The sequence below is a fragment of the Dryobates pubescens genome, chromosome 6 (assembly GCF_014839835.1).
Source record: "Dryobates pubescens isolate bDryPub1 chromosome 6, bDryPub1.pri, whole genome shotgun sequence".
Lineage (NCBI taxonomy): Eukaryota > Metazoa > Chordata > Aves > Piciformes > Picidae > Dryobates > Dryobates pubescens.
In genome coordinates, this window is record NC_071617.1 from 16363351 (window position 1) to 16389748 (window position 26398).

A 26398-nucleotide genomic window follows, 5' to 3' on the forward strand; every position below is an offset into this window, starting at 1 on the left:
TCATACATGAAGAAGAGACTTCCTTTTTCTCTGATTTGGCAACAGAGGACAGGCATATTGACCATAAAATGAATTATATAATCTGAGTTGAATTATGTTATCTGAGGCCTTGGTTAGGCCACTACCACTTTCATATATACTTCCTTCTCCCTTCCCCCCATAGAACTGTCAAGTTGTATTCCTTACATAACACTGCTGCAGTGCTAACCTGAAGCATAATGACTGTGCTCATTATAACTTCTTGGAGGAGGAGGTGTCAATAATTTGATTTGCTCCATATAAGGTATGACATTATCTTTGGTGTAAAGGGAATCCCAGTTATGTCTTTTGAAATAGTAGCAAAACCCTTAGTGATTTTACTGGATTAAGAGTGGGAACCACAGGTCTCCCTCCAGCAAGACATGCAAGCCTGTTTCTCAGCAGGTGCATAGGACAAGGAGACAGAGTGTTGCCAGGTAAATTACTGGATCAGGCCTTAGAGTAAAATCCTCTGCATCCTTGAATGAAAAGAGATGGTACAGAATACTGCAGTGAACACAGCCAAACAGATTCAGTGTTTCCTGTACACATGAAAAACCTATACACAGTAAATTTCTGGATTGTTCAGTCTAGTTTTTCCATTTGTGGTTTTTGCTGTCAATTCAGTGCAGTCTATTAAAGACTGAAAAATGAAATGGCCTTCAGCAGGGATTTATATTCCAATCACAGAGTTTCTTGCAGAAAAAGAGCAATTGAACTGATATTCCAGTTTTTCTGACTTTCAGGTAAGCCAGATCCAACTTTTAGGTAATACCCTTATTTTCCCAATGAATTCCTATTTAATAGACTACAAGATAAAATGATGTTTGTGCTGTTAGGTTCCAAACATGTTATATCAATTTGATAATGACAGGATAAATAGGTAAGTCTCTAACGCCTTCCTGTCCATTTATATGGAATGGATTTTGGTCATCTTTTGTTTTAAAGCCTGCTAATCTAAAGGTCTTTTAAACGCCTCACCTCTGGTGAAATGGGAGAGAGGGGTTTGCTGATACAAGTTCTTGTAAGAAAAAAAGCAAAGGTGTTTCCTTCCTAGGGTTTCCATTTAGCCCTTATTGTCAACATCCATTCAAGCTGCAAAGTATTGCATTGAATTCTGTTCAAAACCCTTACTGGTCTTCATCCTGGTTTGCATCTGTATCCTTAAGCATAGCAAGGCTCTGCTCACTGCAGGCTGTGGGACCAGTAGAAGATCACAGAACTCTGAAGTGCTCCCAGCAGCTGCCTGTTTGCCTGCTCACTCCCTCCCTCCCCTAAAGCCCATGGGCTACTTCAGCACAGGCAGGACCCGAGATCCAGGCTGCAGGATCAGACCCCTGTGCAAACTGAAAGAGAAGTTTTGATGTGTAATGTTCAAGTGTAAAGGTCACTGAGGCTGAAATGAAAACCCCAGAAACAACATGAAACACGGGTAAGTCTATTTCAGTGTGGTTTTATTTTTTTTTTTTCACAAACTAGGAAAAAGAAGACATTCTAAATTGGAGACTTCAACTCCATCCTCATCACCTTCTTGTGTTGAGGCAGCAAAATACAAAGCAGACAAGAACACTATCAGAATAAATTTCCATTTCTTAGGCCTTGCAGAGTGTCCTTCTATCCCTGATCCCTGAAGGTTGAGCCAGCAGCTTTTACACTTTGCTTTCAGCCAGACTACATGGGTTTACAGCTGAAGGTGGGAGAAAGGTTGCAAAGAAAGGGCAGATCTCTTGACCACAACATCCCTACACCATCCCCACTGCTCTTCCAGTGCTGCACAGCCTCCTCTTTTTAGACTCAGTCCCTACCTCCACTGCCTACCAAGCCTTTTTTTTTCAGGGACTAGCACAGATGCTGAGGAATGATGATCGAGACTCTATTCCCACACAGTCTACTCCAAACCATAACTCTAAATGTATCTTCCAATGCGACTTGTATTTATAGGTCCCTGCACAGGGACTTATTATTCTTTTAGAAATGTTACAGGAAAATGCTACAAGTGATTGTCATTAAAAAAACTCCATCATAATTTCATTAAAAATTAACAAAAAGAAAGCATTAGTGTCGTCCTGCCAGCTGGGGGTGGGGGAGTGTCTCATAAGTTTTCAATTGAGAAGGGCAGCAATGCAGAGCTTTTTCACACTGGCGTTTCCATTCTTTCCTCTTCTGCTTGGTTCAAGAGTTCTGCATAATTAATACCGTAATACTTAATAAATGCTTATGAACCTACTACCTCTCTGCTCTTTCCATTTAATTAGGTGATTGACTTCAGGCATACTATAAATTAGAATGACAATTTAATTACTTTTTTTAATGTGCACACTTAAAAGATTTATAAACAGGAATAGAGTAGTACAGTGCACTGAAAACTAGACATACTATGAACTGGAGAACAGCACAAAATAATCCTATCTAAAGTATCTTTCCCCTTGTAATGACTGTGAGATACAGTACTTACAGTGTCTGGCACAACCACAGAGAGTTGTGTATTTTTATCCAAATACCCATGTACATCCCTCCATGTGTATCTCACTCAGCTTCGTGGCAGGAACCTAGAGTGCTCCAAGGACTAGTTAGGCTACAGACTTGAGCATCTTTTAAGTAAAGTGCTTGGGAAAACTTCTGCCTCGTTTCACCATAATACAGTCATTGTTAAAATTTGCAGGGGGGCAAAATCTTCCACAGTATTCCAGCTGGCACAGGCAAAGTGTCAAAGATCACGGATTTCATCATCTCATGAACCAACCCTTCCTAATCAAGAGACAGAAATGCCTATCTGAGAATATTTCATGCCGTCAGCACCACGTACTGCAACAATCAGAAGTTAGCTCTTGCTGCTGTCATCTAGAACTCATTCTCCTGTCACTTACAGGTGTGCAAATTATAACTGAATTCACAAAGCTGAGAATTCCATGTATAACAAACTAAATAAAAATCCAACCTTGTTTTTCCACTTCAAACCAGCACTCAGAAAAGTACAATTGATAAATAATATTTGTAAACTTTAATAGTTCAAGAAACAAAGAGAAGAGCTAGCCTACCTACATATCCAAACATTTCCAACCCCTGGTTGGTCATTGAAAACAAAGAAATTGCCACTTTTTTCTACAAATTACCTGTCATCAACACAGACAGACGACAGCATTTGTTTCAGATCACACTGCATGCTATATTGATGAAACTTTCTTATGTAAAAAGTCACTAAAATTTGGGCTAGAGGAGATGCTTTCCCATCTGGGAGCTGAATCTGGTTTGGTGTGACTATCCCTGTCTGTTAATTTAGCAGTATAAAGTATAACTGTACATTCTTGGCATACTTACTGGGGATGCTGGCATCTCTGTAACCAGAACTGCTTTCAGAGATGGGAAAAAAAAAACCCAAAACCAACACTGGGCAATTCACAGTGCACTAGAAAAATGATGGGCAATTCAGTGTTTTAAGCGTCATCTATCACTGGTGCTGAATAGCTAAAGGGAAATAAATTTAAATATATTGCCAAGGCACAGTGCTGTGATAATTGTCTCTGTTTTTTCTTTTAAATACAGTTTGGGGGGGAGGGGGGAATCCCAGACACTCATCTCATTCATGCCCAATTAAGCTGAGCAGAAAGCGGATCAATCCCACAGCTTCCTCATGTATCTGTTCACCTCAGCTGGCACAGAGCAGGGCCAGAAAATGTACAGGTAAAAATAAAAAAGCCAGGAGGCTGAGCAGTGTGGTGAATCACAGGGAGCCACTTTGTCTGCAGCTTCCGTTCTTGGGGGAGCTGCATGGGGCTGAAACAATGGCTCTCCTATGGAGCTGCGTCTCATCTACCTCATCTATCGTCGGTGGTGGATGATGGGTCAAGAGGGCAGCAGACTTTGGGTGCACAACCCTTAAATACTTTATCAAAGATGGCAAAATGCCATGTACTACAATAATACAGCAAATACTTCCTTTTGCTGTAGAGCAGACAAATTCCTTCCTCTCTGCTGGCTAAATCTGAAGCTTTTGGTTCACAGCTCAGAGCATGTGCAAGTTCTATATTCACCAAACATACATGTAAAAAGCTGAGACTGTTCAACTGTAAACATTCTCACAGAAATGAAAAGTCAGCCATATCTGTGCTGAAATCCTAAGCAGTCATAAATATGTAATTCTATAGATTTATGGGGTTTATAGACAATAATAGAAGGCATGTTTCACTCATTTTTAAAACTAAACTATATAGTAAGAACTTTTTTTTTGGGGGGGGGGGGAGTAGAACTGTGTATACTCATCCAAACTTTTCATACTGAAAGGGTTTTCTGAAAGAAATACATGCTGATAGGATAGAAAAGTTCCATAAAAATTAGAATTGTTGTCCCTGGTTTAAATGAAGGTTGATATAAGTAACAGGATTTGTGATATAACAAGATACTTCAGTGCTAGCAGTTTAACCGTATTGTTGTGCTACACAGTGAATTAGAGTTTCATGAGACACATGAGATGATTTGGGGTATTTCCATGCCATCAAAATACACAAAACTGAAGCAGCATTCAGAATGTTCTGAAATAAGACACAGGTTTGTTCTAGTTTAGAGCAGAGGCAAAGCTTTTCAGAACTTTCTGCCATTTACATGTTCTTCCAACCAGTTTTGTCTTCTGCTCCCTCTTAGCCACTTCTTGATCTAAAATATCATGATCTAACTGCTATGAATTTGATAATATCATTTAATGCTCTAACAGGACAGAAATCTGTGGCCTCAAGTTTGTTTTCTAAAGGCAGCAGCACAGAAGAGTCTCTGAAGACATCCCTAAATCCTTTATAGCCGTTTCAGCTCCCTTATATGCCGACTAGAGCACCAGCAACAGAAGACCACTTAGCTGCCCACCCACACAGTCCCAGGACCTGAAGCAATGCTGTCACAACAGAATCACTGATTAATCCAAAAACACCCAATACTGGTTCTTAACTTTCCTATTTTGAAGACACTGAGGGGTCTGTTCACATCAGAGCATTGTGGCGGCCGGGGCGGGTTTTCCGGCAGCGCAGCGCAGCGCAGGCAGCAAGCTGCGCCGTCCTGCCAAGCGTTGCAGCAACGTGGGAAACCTGCACCTTCCACCTCCTGGCGCAGGCAGGCAGAAGAGACGGGGCAGAGAGCTTGCCCTATCAAAACACCTTACCGCATTTTACACTACAGCAATGGATTTGCATAGTTCTAATCAAATTATGTTTTGCAAATCTCACCACAGATTTTGAACTTAAACGCTTCAGAACTGAGCAGAACAAATGATGCATACCTTCAGAAAATGGAAGGTCTCTGAGTGGAGGCATCTCAACTGTTTTACAGCCCTATCCAACAGAGTACCAGCAGGTCTGTCATCTCTAATTCAGTCAAGTGCAAATTTCAGCTTCAAAAATAAGTTATTTTCAGTATTAGCCACAATGTGTACCAAAAAGCTTCCAAAGCAATGCAAGCTTTTGCACAGCCTCTATCACCCAGGAAGCAAATCTGCACATAGGTAACTTGCCCTCTGAGTATTTTCATTCCTTTTTCAGAGTGTGAAGCTAAGATTGGCATCAAACTTCATCACATTTTGAATGTGTTTCCCATCTGAACTGAGAGGCACTTGAGGAGTCTCAGTGATGTGGAGAAAAACATTTCTAATATAACTTTTCTCCTACACCCACCTTCAGCTCCTGGCCCAGCACTCTGCTCTCTTTTATTCATCAAGGCAAGGAGAAGCTAGCAGTCGGAGGTGGGAAGAGATTGGGAGCCATATGGAGCTAGAGTCACTTTGCATTATGTGTTTGTGAATAGACACAAAAGAGATAAATACTGGCATGCATAAATTCATATTTTATCAGTAAGTATTCTGGTAATTACTGTGAGAGTAATTTATTTAAAAAAAAAAAGGTTTTAAAAGGCAAGCACCAGTCTGTTAAAGAAAAGCCCAGATCCTTACAGAGACACGCACCAATCCTGACTTAAGCTTTCCAACAAGATCCTGATGACATGAAGCAGGAGGTAGAAGCCCACTCACTGGTGCAAATAATCAAGAACCTAGAAGACTATTTCTGCCCAAAACGAGTCTCCTGGGAGCAGGGCTAGGTGACCAGCCTGGTGCCCTGGGCGGTATGTGCCCAAGCTGCTCATGCAGAGGGCAAGCAGAACTACCTGTTTTGCATGCAGTATCCTGCAAAGAGAAAGGCTATCAAAATTAAAGGATTGGCTAGTTTTGCTGTCTGTAGCTGCTGCACCTACAAACGTTCAGTTTCACTTCTCAGACTTATTCAAATTATCCAGCCCTCATGGGTCTTTGAACTTAAGTTGCAAGTCTCAGTGCTGAAGGGGATTTATTAAAAGTCTGCCAATGCATCTGACTGTGACAAAATGCTTAAAAGAAAGGTAATGAAACACACTGACCATTCTTGAGCCCCAGATTATGTTTGGCCTGAATCTGGTGGAAATACTTGATTTCTACGGACTCTTCTCTCACAGTTTTCTACCTCCCTAAACTGTGACCTAAGACCATCATACAACAAAGGCAGGAGAACCGCAGAGCAGAAGTATCTGTGATAGTCACTTATTCCACGAGTCAGAAATCGAGAATTAAATGAGCCACTTCAAAAGCTAACAGAATGCAAAACTCATCACTTCCATCCAGAGGAGGCCAAAAGCCCTTATTTGTAAGTATTGATCAGAACACATGCCATGGCAGAAAGCTTCTGGATTGTGCTTGCAGCTCTTAAATATCTCTGTGTCTGAACTTGGGCAGATGGCTTGAATTTTCTAAGCTTTTTCAAAATAGAAATAAAAAACCATACCCACCTCACAGAATAGAGGCTTCATCAATGTTTCTAACTCACTCTCAGCTTCTTAAGTAGACAGTCCTGTAAAAGGGCAGAGTACCATTATTTAGGTTTGACTTCCTTTAAAAAAAACACACATTAATCTTGTCTGTTTCTTGGCCATTTTTGCCAGGTGAGAACAACTGTGGATGCAAAATCAGCATCTCTGTCTGAAGGATGGTATCAAGCTTCTGCCTCACATGTGCATTGACATCATATTTCTACATGTTCCACAATACATACCATGAGCCTATGAACAGGGTCAGGAGGGCACAAGCCAAGTAATATACATCTAACTCTGAATGTAGAACAAACAAAAATGTGGGTATTTTTAAAATCAAACCCCCTTTCTTAAGAACCTCATTTCTTCTCTGTCACAGAGTCTGGTGCAACATGCAAGAAATGGCTTTCTGAGGCACTGCGGTGTCTTCTGAATCACTGCCACTACCCAAGAAAACCCCAGGAAGTGGTTTGCATGAGAAGCTGGACCCGACTTGCGTAGGTATCAGCTGATGTCAGAGTATATACAGCACAAAGCCCTAACAATATGGACATTGTGAAACCAGGCATAACTTTCTCTTATCTTCTGCAGTTTGGGAAATAATTTCTAACCTGGTGACTACAAAGCTTAGGAACAAGACAAATGGTTAATTATTCACTGCGAGCTTCATAATTAATCTGTTTCAGGCCCGATCTTTGTATGTCCATAATAACATGAAGATCTTCAGTGAGGGAAACAAAAGCATGAGCTTTTGGACCTCCTTCTGCAAAGCAATTCATTTTTCCATAAACAGTTACTATTAAGCAAGGACAAAGCAACAAACCAGACAGCCATCTGTGTAAACCAATTTAAAAGGATGGTGACCTCATAAAATTTTTCAAACACTCTCCATTTAACTTCTGCCACCCCGTCCTGCCCCAGCAGATGCTGAGTTTGAGCAAGCTCTCGGGCAAGCACAGTGCTTCCTCCTCAGGGAAAAATGGTACTTTAGAGCTGCAGAGATTTCAAACCTGTGAATGAGCACATCAATGAAAATACCTCAGCATATATGGAAGCAAGACAACCTAACTGGCTGCCCATGGACCCCAGATGGTGTTGCCACAAAGATCTGCACCTCATTTGCTAGCTGAGCTTCCTAGAGGTATGAGGTCAAGCAAGCACAAAGGTTCAGGCCACCAAGAACAACACAATTTCTGCTGAAGTGTGTTCTTTCTCATGACCTGGAGAGAAACCTGCACAAGCATAGATGTCATTAGATAGAAAGACAAGCCTGATAGCCCCAGAGCAAAACTCAGGAATCCATATATAGTACAGCTATCCTGTACACACCTGAGATGGCCACAGCTTCCAGAAAGATTTCTGCCTCTTAAGACTTGAATCTAATGAAGCTTTAGGTAAACATACAAAATAAAATATAAACTAAAACACCTACAAGCAGGTGCAAGTAATAAACACACAAGGTCATATCTTGGACCAGGTCACTTCAGAATTGCCTTTTATCTCATTTACTGAAGTCAATCAGAGCCACACAAGACCTGAGAGCAAGGTAATCAGGAAGATGTTGATGATGCCAGACCATTGGTAGCATAATACACTGAAGTACTCAAACTCCTTTACAAAGGCACAGACCACAAACATTACAGTATCAAAGAAAGTAACTGAATGGGTTGTGTATTCTCTTCCCATTCCCAAGCATCAGAAGAATATAACAATGTATTAACTTTATTTAAGTGATAGAAGAAAACATTCACTTCTCCATTATATAAAGATTAGGTTTCTAATCCAGTTAGTGCAGACATGGTAAAAATTACTTCCCACAGTGCCAAGGCTTGTTACATTGACCCTTTTTCTCTTTAGCCTGCGTTTACAAACAGTCATTACTTTACTGTTCACCTTCCACAATGTCTTATATTTGTGTGCCTGACAGTTGTGTTCACTTTAAAATAGCAGCTGTGAGGCAAAGGTAACTTGCCCATCTGACCCAGCATTTGTACAGTAATAACCCACTGTACATATAAAGTGACATTTCTCTAATTGACATTTGCTGAACACAAGGGTGTCTTCTGAAAACACAGGGTTTTTTATTGGCAACCTCTTCAATTATCTCACTCTTCCTAGCACAGCATCTCCTTTCCATCATTAGAGAAGAACAAACCATTCCTCATCACAGCCACAGTAACACTATATATCACATATCAATGAAAACTATTAAAGATTAGTTTTAAAATGCAGAGTATTATTAACAGCTGTCCTGGGAATTTGTTACAGAAAGGGAACAATCCTGACCTTTGAGTCCATGTTTAAGTGCCTTTTTGATATGCTTCAGAACAAAAGTTCAAGCTGTGCCTCATTTCAATTTGTCACATCTCATTGCATGTAAAACTGAGGAGAGAAATTCAAGACAAGCCAGACCAGCACTGTTTTCCCTTGCTTTCCGTCTTGCTGTGTCAACTGATGCTGGCACATGCAGAGTATTTCTCTGCTTCCTTCATTTCTGTCTTTCCTTGGTCACTGTTTCACTTTCCTACCCAGCCATCTCCAACAGCTCTCCAGTTGGCTGCCACGTTATGGCTTAGGAAACATTTAAATCTACGCTGCCCTGGCAAATGGTTAATCCTTGAAGCAAAGGCTGATTACACAATGGAGTGTCCGTGTTTCTTACGCTGCTGTGGAGATGCCACGCCTCTCCTCATAAGGCTGGAAGGAATGCACAACACTTAGTAACATACCTCTGACTTTCCATTTCTACTATATAAGCATCTTGTTATCAGCATTTATAGGGAGGGAAAATGAAAAAGGAAATTCCTGGAGGAGATTACAATTGTCCAACAAGGTTTTGATATCTTTTAAACAGCTGAAGCATTAATTTTTTGGCGGCGCTGTCAAAAGTCTATGAGGGCTTCCTGGCTGCAGTGGAAGAAATAGTACATTTAGTTCAACTACAAGCTGTACTTTTAAAAAAATCCATATGAAAACAGACTCATTATTCATTTTTTCTGTTAAGTTGTGGTTTTGCCCTGAAGTTTAAGTAGTAATTTTTGTAAGACCTTGCAGTTTCAAGAAAGAACTGCAACTTAGAGCTTATGCTTTAATAAACTCTTGTTTATATTACAGTCAAACCAGGACAAACAAAATAAAGCTACAAATGACATTTTTATAGGAAGTCAAGGAAAATATTCATGTGTCTGAATATTTTAGTTATAGTATGAAAGCATGACTATTATTTCCTGCAAAGCCAAGCTGTAGCTTTAAAGAAGTGGAAGAAGGCTACTCTGAGAATAGAACATGGATGTATGACTCAGGCCTCTAGAGTTGCTGGATATAAATTAACATACAATTTTAATGCAAAATACAAGTATTCTGGGAATTTTACAATGGAGCAATGGCAAGACGTGGCTATGAAAAATCTGTTTGGACTCTTCAAAATACCACTAGGCTGGCTTTCTGCAAATGCTTCCCTTTGTGGCAAAAAGTGCCCAAAATGTGCAGGAAGAAGGTTTGCAGTGAGACAGGCAAGAATATGACATTTTTTTGGAAAGTGATCATAGAACTCCATTAATTAGAATAAATAGGAAATGGCCAAAATCCATTAGGTCATCTTGTACTCAAATAAGCAAAATGTATACAGTATATTTTACAGTGCTTTCTCCAGCTCACTTTTAATTTACTCAAACTCATCAGATCTTCTATTTTTCATAAGATCTTCACCATAATAATTTTGTCCTTTTTTTTTAGTTAATGTAATACTCATTTTGCTTTTTTATGCATAGTTTTATTCTTTATACCTCTTTGAAACTGCTATTCCCTTCAAGGTGGCTTTGATGCCTTTGCCACTGTGATATCTCATTTAGTATCAATCAAGTTAGAAAACGCTAACTGAAAAGAGCAACTGATCTAATTTGCAGCCTCGCTCCCTCTGTAACCAATAACAAGTTTCTGGTGGAACGAGATCTGAGTTCCAGGTCAAGGGGGTGATAAGTCACCACCATTCTCATTTAAAGACAGCACATGGCCCTGAGCTTTAGAGAGCATAGCAAAATAACCTCAAAGCTTTCTATTCTCTTCACTCAATGTGGTGCTTCATGAGTGGCTACGCTAAGAAAGTCCGGTTACTGTTACTTCTCCTTGCACACTAGTGAAAGAGGGTTTAAAGAGTTTTGTGTCTCTGAGTCATAGTATCACAGTATCACCAAGGTTGGAAGAGATCTCAAAGATCATTGAGTCCAACCTGTCCAACCTGTCACCAGAGTCATCATAACCCCATCTCTTTCTCATTCCCAAATTACAGATTTCCAGATTAGGATTTCTGGCTGGAATTGTATATGGAAATGGAATTCTGTGGAGGAGGGAGGAGTTTCACACTGCAGATTGATACCCTACCTCCCAAGCAAGAGACAGCAGATACCAGGATCATACAGACTAACTTTATATCTCCGCTGTCCCTGAATAGACATGCCACAAGCAGCATGTGGAGCAGTCTTCCAGTATACTTCACTGTCTGAAAGTATAAGTGTACAAGAAAGAATCCTGAAGCAAGTCTTTCCATGAGCACATTGGAATAAGTTTGTGAAAACAGAATGACTACATGATAAGGTTGCTATTATTTCTAACTAGCTGAGTAACAAATCACAACTGCACTTGAGAAAAAGAAAAGTTAGATGAGTTTCTGGAAAACTCCTCAGTGCTTAAAATCTGTCTGCAAAGGGACAAAGTCATGATGTGAAAGCACAGACACATGGCAAACTCCACAGCAATCTTGAACTAGTGCCTTGTACTATACTCATGTTATTAGCCATTACAGTGTCATGTAAATGCTTCACAACAGTGATATTTTTGAAGTACCACTCTACTGTTACGTATCTTGACGTTATCGAGACTCCTGGGGATGTCAGTGTGTCGCATTTCTTTCTCACCTCCTTTACACCAAGTTTCCAAGCCAATCTGAACACGCTGAGAAGGGCCAAGATCTGCATCAGTAAGACCTTAACCTGGGTTGGAAGGGAGCTTCTTCCCTTGTTGTCTCCTTGTGGTAAGGGACCTCTTTACCCAGGATAACCTTGTCCCTTCCTCACCACCTCAAGATTCACATATGGCTGTGTATCTGAAAATGGGAGGCTGGCAGAGAGTGCTTTTGGCTGCAAGCAGATGGACAGGGACCTGTGCTAAGTCACTGGCAGCACACCACTTGTTGAGCTGTTTGAGGTCCTGCAGGAAAAATGCTCACTTTATGGCACTGTAGAGGAATAGCGTCAAAAGCAAAAATCCCTACAGGAATTACTGTGCTGATTCTATACAAGAAACTAAACAGGAGATGAAGAAAAGACCTTCCCATCATTTACACTAGGAGTTGATGCTGGACTACTGACATAAAAGAGGCACCGCTGATTGCTTCACCAGCAATATCCTCCTTCCCTCTTCTTCCCTGTGTGCAAACAAATTAGTGGATTCTTCTCAAACTAACTCGATTCCAGGGTAACATTTACAAGTCTATTATCTTACTGACAGCCTGGTCCTGGATCTCCCTCACGCAGTCACTGGCTGCTTGCAGGAAGGACTGAGCTGATGAGCAAAGGTTGTCAGGCACAAAGCATACAGGAAGAGCTAAGGTGCTATCTGACTCCATTCACATTATTGTACACAGTATCATCAAAAAGATAGAAAGCTCTTCAGTTATCTTAGCAATTGAATGAAAATGAAATACCACAAAAAAGAGATACCAATACATTTTTTTCCTTTGCCAACTGTTCTTTACATTCTATTTTCCTTACACTATTTCACTGCATTGCTTTTCTTTCTCTTTCTCTCATTGCATTTCTTTCTCTTCATTACTTTATTCACAACAAACGTCAACAACATTTTTGAGTAACTCATTTTTCCTGCAAAATGTCTAAATGAGGCAATGGCTAACCCATATTTCCTTCATGACACTTGAAGAAACAAAACCCAAAACAAACCAATGAAACTATCCAAGACCTTCCCTTCATCAGTGTGTCAAAAGGATGGGGCTAGACTCCTCCCAGTGGTGCCCAGTGACAAGACTAGGGCAGTGGGCACATGCTGCAAAACAGGAACTTCCATCTGAACATAAGGAAAAAATTATTTACTTGGAGGGTGAAACAGCACTGGAACAATCTGCCCAGAGAGGCTGTGGAGTCTCCTTTGCTAGAGATACTCAAAACACATCTGGGTGTGGTCCTGGGCAACCTGCTCTAGATGAACCTAGCAGGGGGTTTGGACGAGATGATCTCCAGAGGTCTCTTCCAAACCCTACCATTCTGTGATTCACACAAGCTGACCAAAATTGGGGTTTCCTGGTATCTAGGAACTGGTTCAATTATTTCAGTGGGACTTTACGTAAACACAAAGATCACCTTGAGAGATCAAGTATTTCATACCATAAAATTATTTTGAACTAACACAATCAAAACATATTGCATGCCCTAAAGCAGTGAAATCACTAATTCGCCTAATTTTCAGAATATTTTTGCAACATATAACTGGCTCCCAGTAGCAACATTCCTCTACTTGCATTAGTGATTTCACTAACAACTGAGCAGCACTGCCTGCTCCATATACCCATGCTTCAAAGAAAATAGTGCTGTCAGAAGGCAGGGCCATGGTGAAGGTGAGCTTTGTATCACCTTTGTTGTTCTTTCCATCTCAGGGCACCTCTTTATTCTCAAGAGTATGTAAGCATTGAGAATACTCTGTCAAAACTATACAAAACTATTATATATTGATTCATGGTTTATGACCCTCAACAATTCTCTGACACTACAGCAGCTGTACAGAGCATGCAGTCATAGATTTAACAGGTATGAGAGAGATAAGCTGAATTTAATCTTTAAAAAAAAAAATAATCAAAATGAAGCCCCTGATATTCCTGTGTCAGATTCAGTCTCTATTTTCACCTCCTAAGTATGGTAATTACAGTCTTGTGCCCACTGGGAACTGGTTGTACACTGAAGCACCACCATGCTTTGCCGGAGTAGGGAAAGATTGCTGGTGGACTTATTAAAAGATGCAGCAGTAGATGTTTTGAATTCCAGTGAATGTGCAGTATCCCTTGCTCACAAGACCTAATTATTTTAAATACCAAGATGAAATATCTAGTTAGCCATTGTCCAGGGCAGCTGACAAGGTTTTAAAGGTGACCACTGAATAAGCAAAGTCTCCTCAGGAAAAACAAGGCTTTAGCCACCACAGCATCATTCCTCAGTTCAAGCAATTCAAGCAGAACTGGGTTCCTGCCCTTAAGACACTGAAGTGAACAGAGTGTAGGCATGTGGCCCCAAGCATCCACCTGGCATGACTTCACCACAGGATCAACATCTAAATTACTTTGCTCCCAATGTTGCATCTCTATCACAGCACACAGGGAGTTACCTACACCTATTGCCACACCTCACTTTGCACTTCATCCCTCTGCTTTGCAGACAGCTCCAGTGTCAAGCAGCAGCGGGCAACTTGCTAAAGCTTCTCCTAGCAAATGACAACTCTTTCTGAAATGTTTTGAAGGCCTGTGGAGTCCTTCTGGAAAGCTGGTGGTGGTGAGCTTTCCCACAAACACTGTAAATGAAAGCTAACTTTAAATACTATCACTGCCTTAAAATACAATCCCCCTAAAAAAGAGGGGAAAGGAGGTCAATATTAGCCCAAAGATATTAATGAGTGGCTGGGCATAATGATTCCTAGAAAGTTGTGCCAAATAATGCATACAGCAACAGTTTTACATTTTCTAAGCACAATATCCCATGAAAATTCACTTAATTTTAATGCAAATGACTTGAGATTCATCAGGCTTTGTGTGCTTAACTTTTTTTAGATTTTGAATTATATAACCAGTTTGTCATGAATCACAAAGTCTTACTGAAGTGACTGCACACACACACACACACACACAAAGTAGAATCACAGGAAGAATATACTTGTAAATCACAGTTCAATGAAAACTTTTTCACTCCCTCCTCTGCCTTCATCTTTCAAGCCTACTTTTAATTGCCACTTCTCTTCCTACTGCTTCTGTTGAATACAGCTCTTAACTAGCACTCTACAAACCAGAGAGCAGATGAGGAAACTTGCTTCAGACCCAGTGTGCGTGCTGTATCTGCAAGGAATGGAAAGGCATGCACAACCTGTATCCCTCAGAGTGAGGGCATCCACACTACCACAGCACATGCATTGCCTTCTGCAGGCAGCTTTATTTAAGCACTGTGTCAACAAATGCACAGACGTGGGTTAACTGGCTCCTGCAGGAAGCCTGGTTTCATTCATTAACTGCAACCTCTGGGCTAGTACACGTGGAGGAGGAGACACACAGGCAATTTGAAACAAAGCTCCTGTTTTCCCTCTGAAAGTTTTCAAGTCTCAAAATACTGCACAAAACTCAATCTGCTGTCAAGCAAGAGTAGACACTCAAGGGAGGCAGAGCCGTGTGAGAGTTTCTGAACCCAGCCTATGCAGAGGGCCACCTGCCAACAGGAAGAAGTGGTGAGGAGGAATTTGGATCCAGCAGCTATCCTCCTTCAGCCAAACAATGCTGCATGATAAACAGCGTTAAGGACTTTTTTTAATCGTCAGTCACATCAAAAGCATCCATGTCTGTCATTCTTACTCCCTAGTTGTCAGGAGAAGGCTTGAGAGACTTCAGAGCTTGAGTTCACAGACAGCTATCTCCTGTTTCCTATCACAGTTGTATGCAGGGGACTGAGCTTGGGAGAGACAGGAAGAACAGGGGGGAAAGAGGAAGAAATGACAGAGTGCCTTGCTGTAGGGCTGACTCAGGCTGCTAAATTCATCACAGGTAGCACTCACAAAAATCTTGTAGCTGTCTTGCAGCCTTATTTCACATGTCAGCTTCTTACAGAAAGGCAGGGTGAAAGGAGAAAGAGAGAATAACTCCTCGATGTCTGCAATCTTTATTTTCATAATGTGAAGTGAACACCAGGAAATGAACTATGACTGCACGCTCAGTGGGTCACTGTGGCAGGTGCAACTTAACCTTAAACCCACAAAGCCTACTGCACCTTCAGATTAAACCCAGACAGCACCTGGGTTAAGCACTCCAATAAATCCACTCACTGCTCATAGGCAGTAACAAAAAGGGTTAAGAAAACAACCAGGCTGCAGCTGAAATTCCACAGAGCTGCAAACTGCTCGTCTCCCTGGGATAAAACAGACCAACCAACTGCCCTAAAGATCCGCCAGTTAAACACATTCAAACGCCACTGCCACCGGCAGACACGTATCGCTGGAGAGCTCGGGAGAGTCAGGCAGAGCATCACGGTCGCTTGGTGGTCCCCCGGCACCGTCACTTCCCCGGCGCCTGGAGAAGCGTACCTTTCGGCTACGCGCCAGAGCTGCGTTCACTGCCTCGCAGCTGAGGAACCCCCCTCTCCTTCCTCCCCTTCTCGTCCCCCACCCGCTGAACACCCAGTATCTGGGTACTACCTGCGATTATCAGCAGAGTCATCCTGTGTCTTCAGACATTCAAGGAATTTAACAGGCTGGAAATTCCTGTTGTCCATTATTTGAGGTCACAGATAAAAGCTAAACAGCAGCCGTGACTCCCATCAATCATAAGTCACTCGCTGATAGAATGTATGGTAGGAGACCTACTGATGTAAGCTAGTCACCAGAGAAAATACCCACTGATGACGCATATCCAGGCACAAAAATAGTTACAGGGCCCCCAAAGGGATTATTCAACAGCCTACATTTAGATATTCTTACAAGAGACCCGCAGTCAGTTTGCTGCTATTAGATGGCTGGGGAACGTTGAAGTTTAAGTTTCCTCAGCAGACATAACCACAAATAGCTGGTTTAAATAAGCTACTGCAATTACAAGCTGTTTTGTAAATTTTAACAGTGTATTATAGGGATTAAGTCTAAACAGAATCACTGGCTATAAAATGCTGTATAGCCTTTGCTCTTACTATTTACCAATTCTTTCTGTATGTTAGCCAGAAAGGAAAAGAACATTACAAAATTAATCCATGAATAATCCAACTAATGTCCTTGTGCTACCCAAAAAGCAAAGTTTGTTCTAAAAAAAATACCAACATGTGTGAAATGGTGAGGGATGTTTTGGTGACACTTCATCATTATCTGGATCAGCTTCTTTGTAAAATATGTTTGGCTTATTTCTCACCCCTGTTTGGCATTTACTCATCTACTACTGAAAAAAAGGACCTGAACAGTTACTCATTCTTGCTCAAAACAAAGCCATGTAAAGGTAAATTATCAATGACATGCAAAACCGTGTACCATGCACCAGCTTTGAGCAGGGGCTAGAAAGATGACCCCCAGATATCCCTTCTAGCTTAAATTACTCTATGATTCTCAGCAACAGTTTTGGGTTTTTTTTTATTGGGTCTATTTAGTTGTTTTGTTTGGGTTTTGGTTGGTTGGTTGTTTTGTGTGTGTTTGGTTGGTTTTTTCCATGAAAAACATAATCCTTCAAATTAACCAATCAGCTGGTAATCCCACAATACTTCTGCCTCCTTCACACTTACTCAATTGTTTTATGTCCTCACAGCAACCAAACTTACTAGGGTATAACTGAGCCACTAACACTGCTGATGGCAAAACACTGAATGCATTTCTGGCAATATTAGATATTTTTTTTAATTAACTGATTTTAACATGGAAAACATGATTTTAACAGGAAAAAAAATTGGTGCTTAGGAGTCTAAAGTGAATGACTTTCTATTGCATATTTTAAATCTAAATAAAGGAAAGTATGCTATGATTTTGATGCCTATTTCATTGACATACTTTTGGAAAGCATTACCTAGCCAAACAAACACTCAAGAATTTATAGTGTTTGCTCTGTAAAGCAGGAGAAATAAACATCCCAGGCTGCAAACTTCTACCTCTCTTTCCTTATCTGTGCAATTATTAAAAGTAACACCAAAAAGTATTTTTAGCATGACTGTTTTGCAAAGCCCTCATGTTACTCTCGTGCATCTATATGCTGGCAGTCCACATGGCCTCATTTAACAGCCCTAAGAAGAAATATTCATTGGTGCCCTCTAGGTGGTTATGCTAAAGAATTTGCTGCAAACATCTAACACAAGTCTTTCTTTTCTCCTCCTGTCATTCCCAGATCTTTTGGTGATGCCCGCTCAGTGCAAGGCCCTGGAATGAAACAATGTGCTGCATACAGAAGATGTGGAAGTCAAAAATCATTCAAATTCTTTAGTGCTCTCAATTGTAGGGGCTCTTACAGTAATACAAGTATCAAGAAAAACAGGAGAGGTGTAAATATGTACCATACCTCATCACCAAGAACCCATGAAGTATCTAAATATACTTTGCAGCAAGTTTGCAAATTCCATGGTAAAATAAAACATGTAATGATTCCCATGAAACACAGGAAACCCCTCACCCATTCAGAAGTGAGTATTATAATCCCACCCCTGTATCAGGAGCTTATAAACCATATATTGTGTTTTGCCTCACGTTCTGAAACTCATATAATCTTAGTCACCAGTGGATCAGATAGTTTCAAAACTCACAGCCTGGGACCTCTCCTTTACCATCGTACAAGTGTGAGCAGCAAGACCGAGCTTTGCCTCTTCTTTCACCCTGACACCTGCTGAAGGGACATGTTTCCCATTCCACCCACCATGCTCCCCTTCCCCCACCTTCCAGGCTGTGTTTGGTACAGCCGAGGTACACAGCCCAAACACTGCACTGCTGCATGGCTGTGGCAGGGATGCACCTGGAGCACTGCTGCATCTTCAAAGCAGCTAAAGCTGTGAGGCAGGGGTGCTAATGCATGCCCTAGACTTCATCTCTAGGTGAGACAGGTGAGGCAAATGAGATGGTGTCCAAATCCCAAACAGCAGATCCCCCACCTGGAGCGATATCCCTGACGAGGAAATGCTGCCCCAGGAGACACCATGTCTGTGATATCTCTGGCCTCAGCACCACTGGAGGAGCAAGACGAGGTGCCTGCAAGGCACAGGCTACCAGAACAGCTCTTCAGCAGCTCCACCAGCAGGTGCATCTGCTTTGAGTCACAGCAGTGGCCACTGGCCACTCAGAGGATGTGAGAGGTGGGGAAGTTGTGTGGAAAGCAGGATTAAACTCTGTCCTACTCTTCCTCGCCCAGCTGCACAAGGCAGAGGCTGGCTGGAGCTAGCTGTCCCTGCATTTGGTTAAAGTCACAGAGCTGTCTGTAGCACCATTTCAACCATCAATCAAAGTAAATGTAGAATGGAGAGCCTAAAACTCAAATACTGTAAGACTGACTCACTTTTGCAGTTGTGTTCATAAATTTCAGAAGGTCTGTTTACACCTTGATTGGGAAAAAGAAAGCTGCAGCAAACACTCCATTCTGTGTCTGAGAAGCAGCTGTAAAGCAGTAACTGCTCAAATGTTTGAGAAGCAGCAGGCTGCTCCGGCAACATCCAGCTGTGTTTGGAAAGTTAACTTCCCATGTGCCATTCCCCATTGAAACACCAAAAGGGTTAATCACAGCAGCCAGGCATTTTGGAAGGGTTCTGGGGCTACATTTTCCCAGCGCCTCACTACAGTATTATAGCTAACGCTGCTTTCAAACACACTCCCAGGGAAAGGACACCAGAGACTCATTCAATACCCATTAAGGGGATGAAATACAAATCTCTACATCATTAGAAAACAAGGAATAGTCAAAACCCCTTGGTCACTTAAAGCAGGCTTTTTACTCCATTTGGAAAACAAAATTTTTGGCATAGTTGGTGTGTTTTTTTTACAAGCAGCTGTTCTCTAAGAGGAGACCCAGCACAACCCTGGTGGTGGTTTGTGTTTTTTTTTTCAACTACTTCTGGAAGCCAACAGACTTTTCAAAAGCTTATCTTCTTGAAGCATACAGGAATCAAGTAAACAGAATAGGTACAGATGTGGGAATGTGACAAGACAGGTGGTGAAGGTGGTATCTACAGGGTAAAAGGAAATGTGGGAAAATGAGGATCTGGTAGGAGCAGCTTTTACTGTTCCCAGAAGTAAAAATGTATTGCTTTTCAATACAGAGGAAAAAAAATAATGAAAACAGGTAAAGGACAGAACAAGAATCATGACAGTACTTGATAGGGTGCTTGGTTGCATGGTTTAGTTGATTAGGTGGGGTTGGATAATAGGTTGGATGCGATGATCTTGAAGGTCTCTTTCAACCTGGTTTATTCTATTCTGTTCTGTTCTATTCTATTCTATTTGTAGTCATCTAAGTATGTGTAAGTGCAGAGATGTCCTGTTGTAACAAAGTTTCAATGATACTATAAAAAATATTGTATTTGAAGTAGGAAGCTGAGGAATTCTCTCTTACTGACCCATAAGTATCCAATTAGTAATATATATTAATATAGTGTGGGAATATTGGTTATGAATAGAATAGAATAGAATAGAATAGAATAGAATAGAATAGAATAGAATAGAATAGAATAGAATAGAATCAACAAGGTTGGAAAAAAACCTCAAAGATCATCAAGTCCAACCTGTCACCCAAGACCTTCTGACTACTAGACCATGGCAGCAATCAATCCCCTCATCCAGATCATCAATGAAGATATTAAACAGGACGGGACCCAGCACTGATCCCTGGGGGACACCACTAGTGACTGGCCGCCAGCTGGATGTGGCACAATTCACCACCACTCTCTGGGCTTGGCCCTCCAGCCAGTTCCTAACCCAGAACAGAGTGCTGCTATCCAAGCCATGGGCCAACAGCTTGGCCAGGAGTTTGCTGTGGGGGACATCTGCAACTAAACCAAGTTACTCAAAGCTGCATTCAACCCAACCTGGAATGTTTCCAGGGATGGGGCATCAACCACCTCTCTGGCTATGACCATTCCAAACAGACAGTAAGAGGACACCCCAAAGTAGTAAATTCTTTTTAAAAAGCTTCTACAGCTTCTGAAACAAGGAGCAATATTGTGAAAAATGTTTGGCTCACCAAGGATATAGCAGTATGGAGCACATAGCTACTGTGTCATACATTAGATAACCAGGACAGTGGTATCAGAAACACAAAAATAATCATGCTACTCTCATTCTGCTTGCCAATCAATCTTTTAGGGCTTTTCTCCCCGTGCTAACACTGGCAACACAGGTAATATTGATTATCATTGAAAATAAAAATGAAAAAATGTTCTGCAAGTAGAGGCTTCTGAGGCTACCAGAACGTGTCCAGAGAAGGGCAATAAGGCTGGTGAAGAGGCCTTGAGCACAAGCCCTATGAGGAGAGGCTGAGGGAGCTGGGATTGTTTAGCCTGGAGAAGAGAAGGCTCAGGGGTGACCTCATTGCTCTCTACAACTACCTGAAAGGTGGTTGTAGCCAGGAAGGGGTTGGTCTCTTCTCCCAGGCAACCAGCACCAGAACAAGGGGACACAGTCTCAAGCTGTGCCAGGGGAGGTTTAGACTCAAAGTCAGGAGAAAGTTCTTCACTGAGCGAGTCGTTCATCATTGGAATGGGCTGCCCAGGGAGGTGGTGGAGTCACCATCCCTGGAGGTGTTCAAGAGGGGATTGGACGTGGCACTTGGTGCCATGGTCTAGTCATGAGGTCTGTGGTGACAGGTTGGACTTGATGATCCTTGGGGTCTCTTCCAACCTTAGTTATACTGTGATACTGTGATACCAGGGGATTCTTCTCTGTTTGGAAGTTGATACTTGCTTTGGCATGCAAACACTCTTGAATAAATCTAAGACAAGTAGCCATGAATGGTGGTTGTGGAAGTTATAACCATTTTAGATATTTAACATGAAAATCAACATTTTTCTTTTTGTAAATAAGTATACTTAAAGTTCAAATTATCACTACCTATTACATAGTCTACATTATGTAGCACAGTTAGCAGTAAATTATAGGGTTTATGTCAAAGTTTTCATAGAATCATACAATCAATAAGGTTGGAAAAGACCTCAGAGATCTTCAAGTCCAACCTATCACCCAACACCTCATGACTAACTAAACCATGGCTTCAAGTGCCACATCCAATCATTTCTTGAACAACTCCAGGGATGGTGACTCCACCACCTCCCTGGGCAGCCCATTCCAATGGCCAATTACTCTTTCTGGGAAGAACTTTCTCCTCACCTCGAGCCTAAACTTCCCCTGGTGCAGCTTGAGACTGTGTCCCCTTGTTCTGGTGCTGGTTGCCTGGGAGAAGAGACCAACCCCCCCCCTCCCCCCGGCTACAACCACCCTTCAGGTAGTTGTAGAGAGCAATAAGGTCTCCCCTGATCCTCCTCTTCTCCAGGCTAAACAACCCCAGCTCCCTCAGCCTCTCTTCACAGGGCTTGCACTCAAAAGCTTTTAAAGCAAGTCAAACCATAGAACTAAGGCAAAGAGTAGCTGGAGCACCTAGAATCAGGTTTTGTTGAAATGAGAAACTAGCATTTGATAGCAATAACCTCTTTTGAAGCTGCAGTGAAAGGATCCAAGGGTTCTTTATTTCACTGTATTCAGTTTGGGTTTGTTACATAACTATCTCATTTACAGTTGAGTATCTGTAAGTCAAGGAAAGTTTGCTTTCCTGTTCCAAGATACTCATTAAAAATACTTTTGAGATCTATTCTTCACTGAAATCCTTTTAAAGTATTTTTAGAATATGGTGATGGAAAACAGAATTAGTCTCAGCAGTCTGTTCACATCGTATGTATGCCACTTCACTTGAAGGGACCAAATCAAGTTAACCATCAAAAACATGATACTTTTATTCTGTTATGCTACAGTGAAGGTGGTGGTGGATGGGAAAGAGAAACTGATGTCATCTGTCTTGACTTCTGTAAGGTCTTTGACACAGCCTCACAGCATCCCTGTCTCACTGCCTTGGAGAGATATGCTTTTGATGGATGCACTGCTCAACGGATAAGGAATTGGCTGGATGGCCACATCCAGAGTTGCAGTCAATGACTCAATGTCAAAATGGAGATCAGTATCAAGTGGTGTCCCTCAGGGGTCCATACTGGGATGGATACGGTTCAATATCTTTATTAATGACATTGATTGGGATTGAGTGCACCCTCAGCAAGTTTCTGGGTAATACCAAGCTGAGTGCTGCTGTTGATACACTTGAAAAGAGGGAAGCCATCCAGAGGGACCTTGACAGGCTTGAGAAGTGGACCCATGTGAACTTTAAAAGGTTAAACAAGGCCAAGAGCAAGGTCCTGCACCTAGGTCAGGGCAATCTCCAGTTAGCAGTAGAGACTAAGTGATGAATGTATTGAATGTATTCCCTGTGGAGAAGGACTTGGGGACATTGCTAGATTAAAAAGTGGGTATGAGCTTGTGATGTGTACTTGCAGCCCAGAAAGTCAACCATGTCCTGGGTGGCAACAAAAGAAGCATGGCCAGTAAGTCAAGGGAGGTGATTCTCCCCACTCTGCTCTGCTGAGATCTCACCTGGAGTACTGTGTTCCACTCTGTTGTCTCCAGCACAAGAGAAATATGGGTCCAGAGGTAGGGCCACAAATATGATTAGAGGGATGGAACACCTCTCCTGTCAAGAAAAGCTGAGAGAGTTGGGGTTGTTCAGCCTGGAGAAGAGAAGGCTCCAGGGATAACTTATTGCAGCCTTCCAATATAAAAGCAGGCTTATATGAAAGATGGAGACATTTTACCAACATTTGTAGTGACAGGACAAGGGGCATATTTAGGTTAGTTATTAGGAGAAATTCTTTACTGTGAGGGTGGTGAAACAATGGAACAGGTTGCTCAGAGAATCTGTGGATGCCCCATCATTGGAAGTGCTCAAGGTCAAGTTGGATGGGGCTCTGAGCAACCTGATCTAGTAGAAGGTGTCTCAGCTGAACACCAGGGCCTTGGAATAGGTGATCTTTGAAAGTCTCTTCAAACCAAACCATCCTGTGATTCTGTAATCCCAGTGCACACTAACTAGGAGTACCTAGAGGATACTGCAAAGCCTTTCATTTCTTCGCAAAAATAGAAATAATTATTACAAATGAACTTATTCTGAACTCACCTTCATTTCAGTTTGATGTTTGATTACAAATCTGCACAGTCTTTGATTATTCACAGGTGCTGTCAATAAACACCAGCTCCAAATGTATACCCATGTCTAACTCCATCAGTTAAAGGGAAACACAGAAAGTGACTTGGGGTCACTGAAAGTGAGGAGTGGGAAAGTACAGCATAGGAAGCATCACTGACCTTCACCATCACCTTCTCAGTACCTGTTCCTGATTATGGTGATAATGTAACCTAGTACTCAAGTGTGAGCAAGCACACATACAAGATCTGATCTGCATGTTGAAGATGGTGAGCTGCCATCCAAGAGGGGGAGAAGCTTTGCTTTCCCCCACCCAAGCCAGCTGGTGTGCTCCCACCAGCTTTTAGAGTTTGCCTCTCCCCTCGGGGTGCCAATCCAACGTGCTAACCCATAAGAAACCCCTGGCCAACCAACAGTTCACTGCCTGTCCAGCTGCCCATACCAGCCCAGAGTGGGTTCAGGCAGAGGGCTACAGAAGACAGGTAGCAGGAGTGACCTCTGGGACATGAAACCGCAGCCAGGACAATGGGAAACCCTTTCTCAAACCCCATCCGCTCGCTTGTGCCAAGCTTCAGCAGTGCTGGAGAGCTGCAGAGAAAAGTTGATGTCAAAAGTCAGTGGGTGTTTCAGACATTGCTGCCAACAGCTTAAGCAAGGACCATCAGTCAGTGAGCAGGACCTGGGAGGAAGTTGTGGTAGTTTGAGAAGAGGGGAAAGTCCAAGCTAGCCCATACAGAGAGAGCCCCAACTCAGCTGCTGACAGCCCCCATCAAAAGGGGAACTTACTCCCAAAAGGTGAATTTGTGTGTTGATTTGCTTATTAGGCACATCCAACACCAAAATGTTTCAAAATTGTTAATTTCTGTTACTTTTCAATATGTTTGTCCATTTTTTCCATCATGCAAAACTATGCAGCGTAAGTTCATGAGTAGTTTCCTCTAAAAGAGGTGGCTTCTTTTCCTCTTGCAAGACTTCTTCTTATTACTCAACAATCAGAGAATGAAAGCAAAGATCAAACTCAGAATATATTCTCCAGAAATCAAATTTATTGATAAAAGCACAATTATCAAATCACATTGCTTCATCTTTTCTTAAAAAAAAGTAAAAAATCATATCACATAACAATGGGAAATCATGTAGAGACTCTCCAGAGACTTCTCCTCAAATGACAGTTTCTCTCGCTAGTTTTATTCAAATTTCCCTCTTCCTGGGACACCATCAAACCATAAGCTGTTATTGTTACCTCAGAGAAGGGCAACGAGGCTGGTGAGAGGCCTCGAGCACAAGCCCTGCGAGGAGAGGCTGAGGGAGCTGGGGCTGTTTAGCCTGGAGAAGAGGAGGATCAGGGGAGACCTTATTGCTCTCTACAGCTACCTGAAGGGTGGTTGTAGCCAGGAGGGAGTTGGTCTCTTCTCTCAAGCAATCAGCACCAGAACAAGAGGACACAGTCTCAAGCTGTGCCAGGGGAAGTTTAGGCTCGAGGTGAGGAGAAAGTTCTTCACTGAGAGAGTAATTGGCCATTGGAATGGGCTGCCCAGGGAGGTGGTGGAGTCACCATCCCTGGAGGTGTTCAAGAGGGGACTGGATGTGGCACTTGGTGCCACGGTCTAGTCATGAGGTCTTGGGTGACAGGTTGGACTTGATGATCTTTGAGGTCTCTTCCAGCCTTTGTTATACTGTGAAAGCATTACCTTGCCTATTTGGTGTAAGAAGAGGGGGATTTATGTCTTTGTTCTTACGGGAATGCCTACTGAAATGAATGTTTCTGAGTTGCTCATGCTTACACACTCATAAATTTGACTCTTCTCTTGCTGATGTCTCCTTTTCTTATTAAAAGTTCAAAAGTTCAATTAGCAACAATCTGATGCCTTAGCTTGCTGCATGCTCAAGACTCTGGGCCAGTTAATCAAGAAATTAAAGGACTACAATGCATGGCTGTACACAGATTGCATTCATTCTTATAAACTGTTGTTAATAAGCTTAAAGGAAAATGCCAACATTCACTTACTTACGGTTTTAATTATTTATAGTATACGTAAGCAACCTATCTGTAAGAAGTTAGACTTAATCTCTAACAGACTTCCTGCTGCTATGCTGCCAGTCCCTCAGTGCAACTGTGGCCATTCTTAATTAAATAAATATTTTACCCTGGAAGATTTCATTGAGTGCCAGCCACAAGCACCAGGGCTGGGTGAAAATAAATCACAGCTGGCAGCATGCCAACACTCCTTCCTAGAATATATGGAAAATGGTGATTTCCCTGCAGTGAACATTTTGCATAACCATTCTGCACAGTTCACTTGATTCCTGCCATAGCACGGCAGCAAAAATCCCTCAGTTTCTATGCATTTTAAGAGAGTACTTCATGTTTTGTTAATTTCATTCTCTCTATATTTGGCTGGCCTTTTGCATCACTTATGCAGCTTCTTGTAGCTTCCTGTTTAGAATCACCTACTTTTTTTTTGTCATTGTTGTTGGGTTTGGTTGGTGGTGTTTTTTTTAATTCAGGGTTATCACTTCTTGCTATGTTGCAGACCCAAACCCACCCTGCAAAGACAACATGTTCCT

The 26398-nt window shown here is 41.9% G+C and overlaps 1 protein-coding gene across 4 annotated transcripts in view; it reads right to left on the bottom strand.

The window, feature by feature from the left end:
• Positions 1-26398, bottom strand: part of HIVEP2 (HIVEP zinc finger 2) — a 151084-nt gene that overhangs the window by 75199 nt on the left and 49487 nt on the right. For 2 of the 4 annotated variants that reach the window (XM_054162667.1, XM_054162665.1), the window contains exon 3: positions 6814-6875. The exons of 1 other annotated variant lie outside the window; for it this stretch is intronic. The gene's annotated coding sequence lies outside the window, so the exon portion shown is untranslated. Of the gene's footprint in view, positions 1-6813; positions 6876-16284; positions 16412-26398 lie in introns of those variants that run through there. One more of the 4 variants, XM_054162668.1, reaches the window with a different exon arrangement.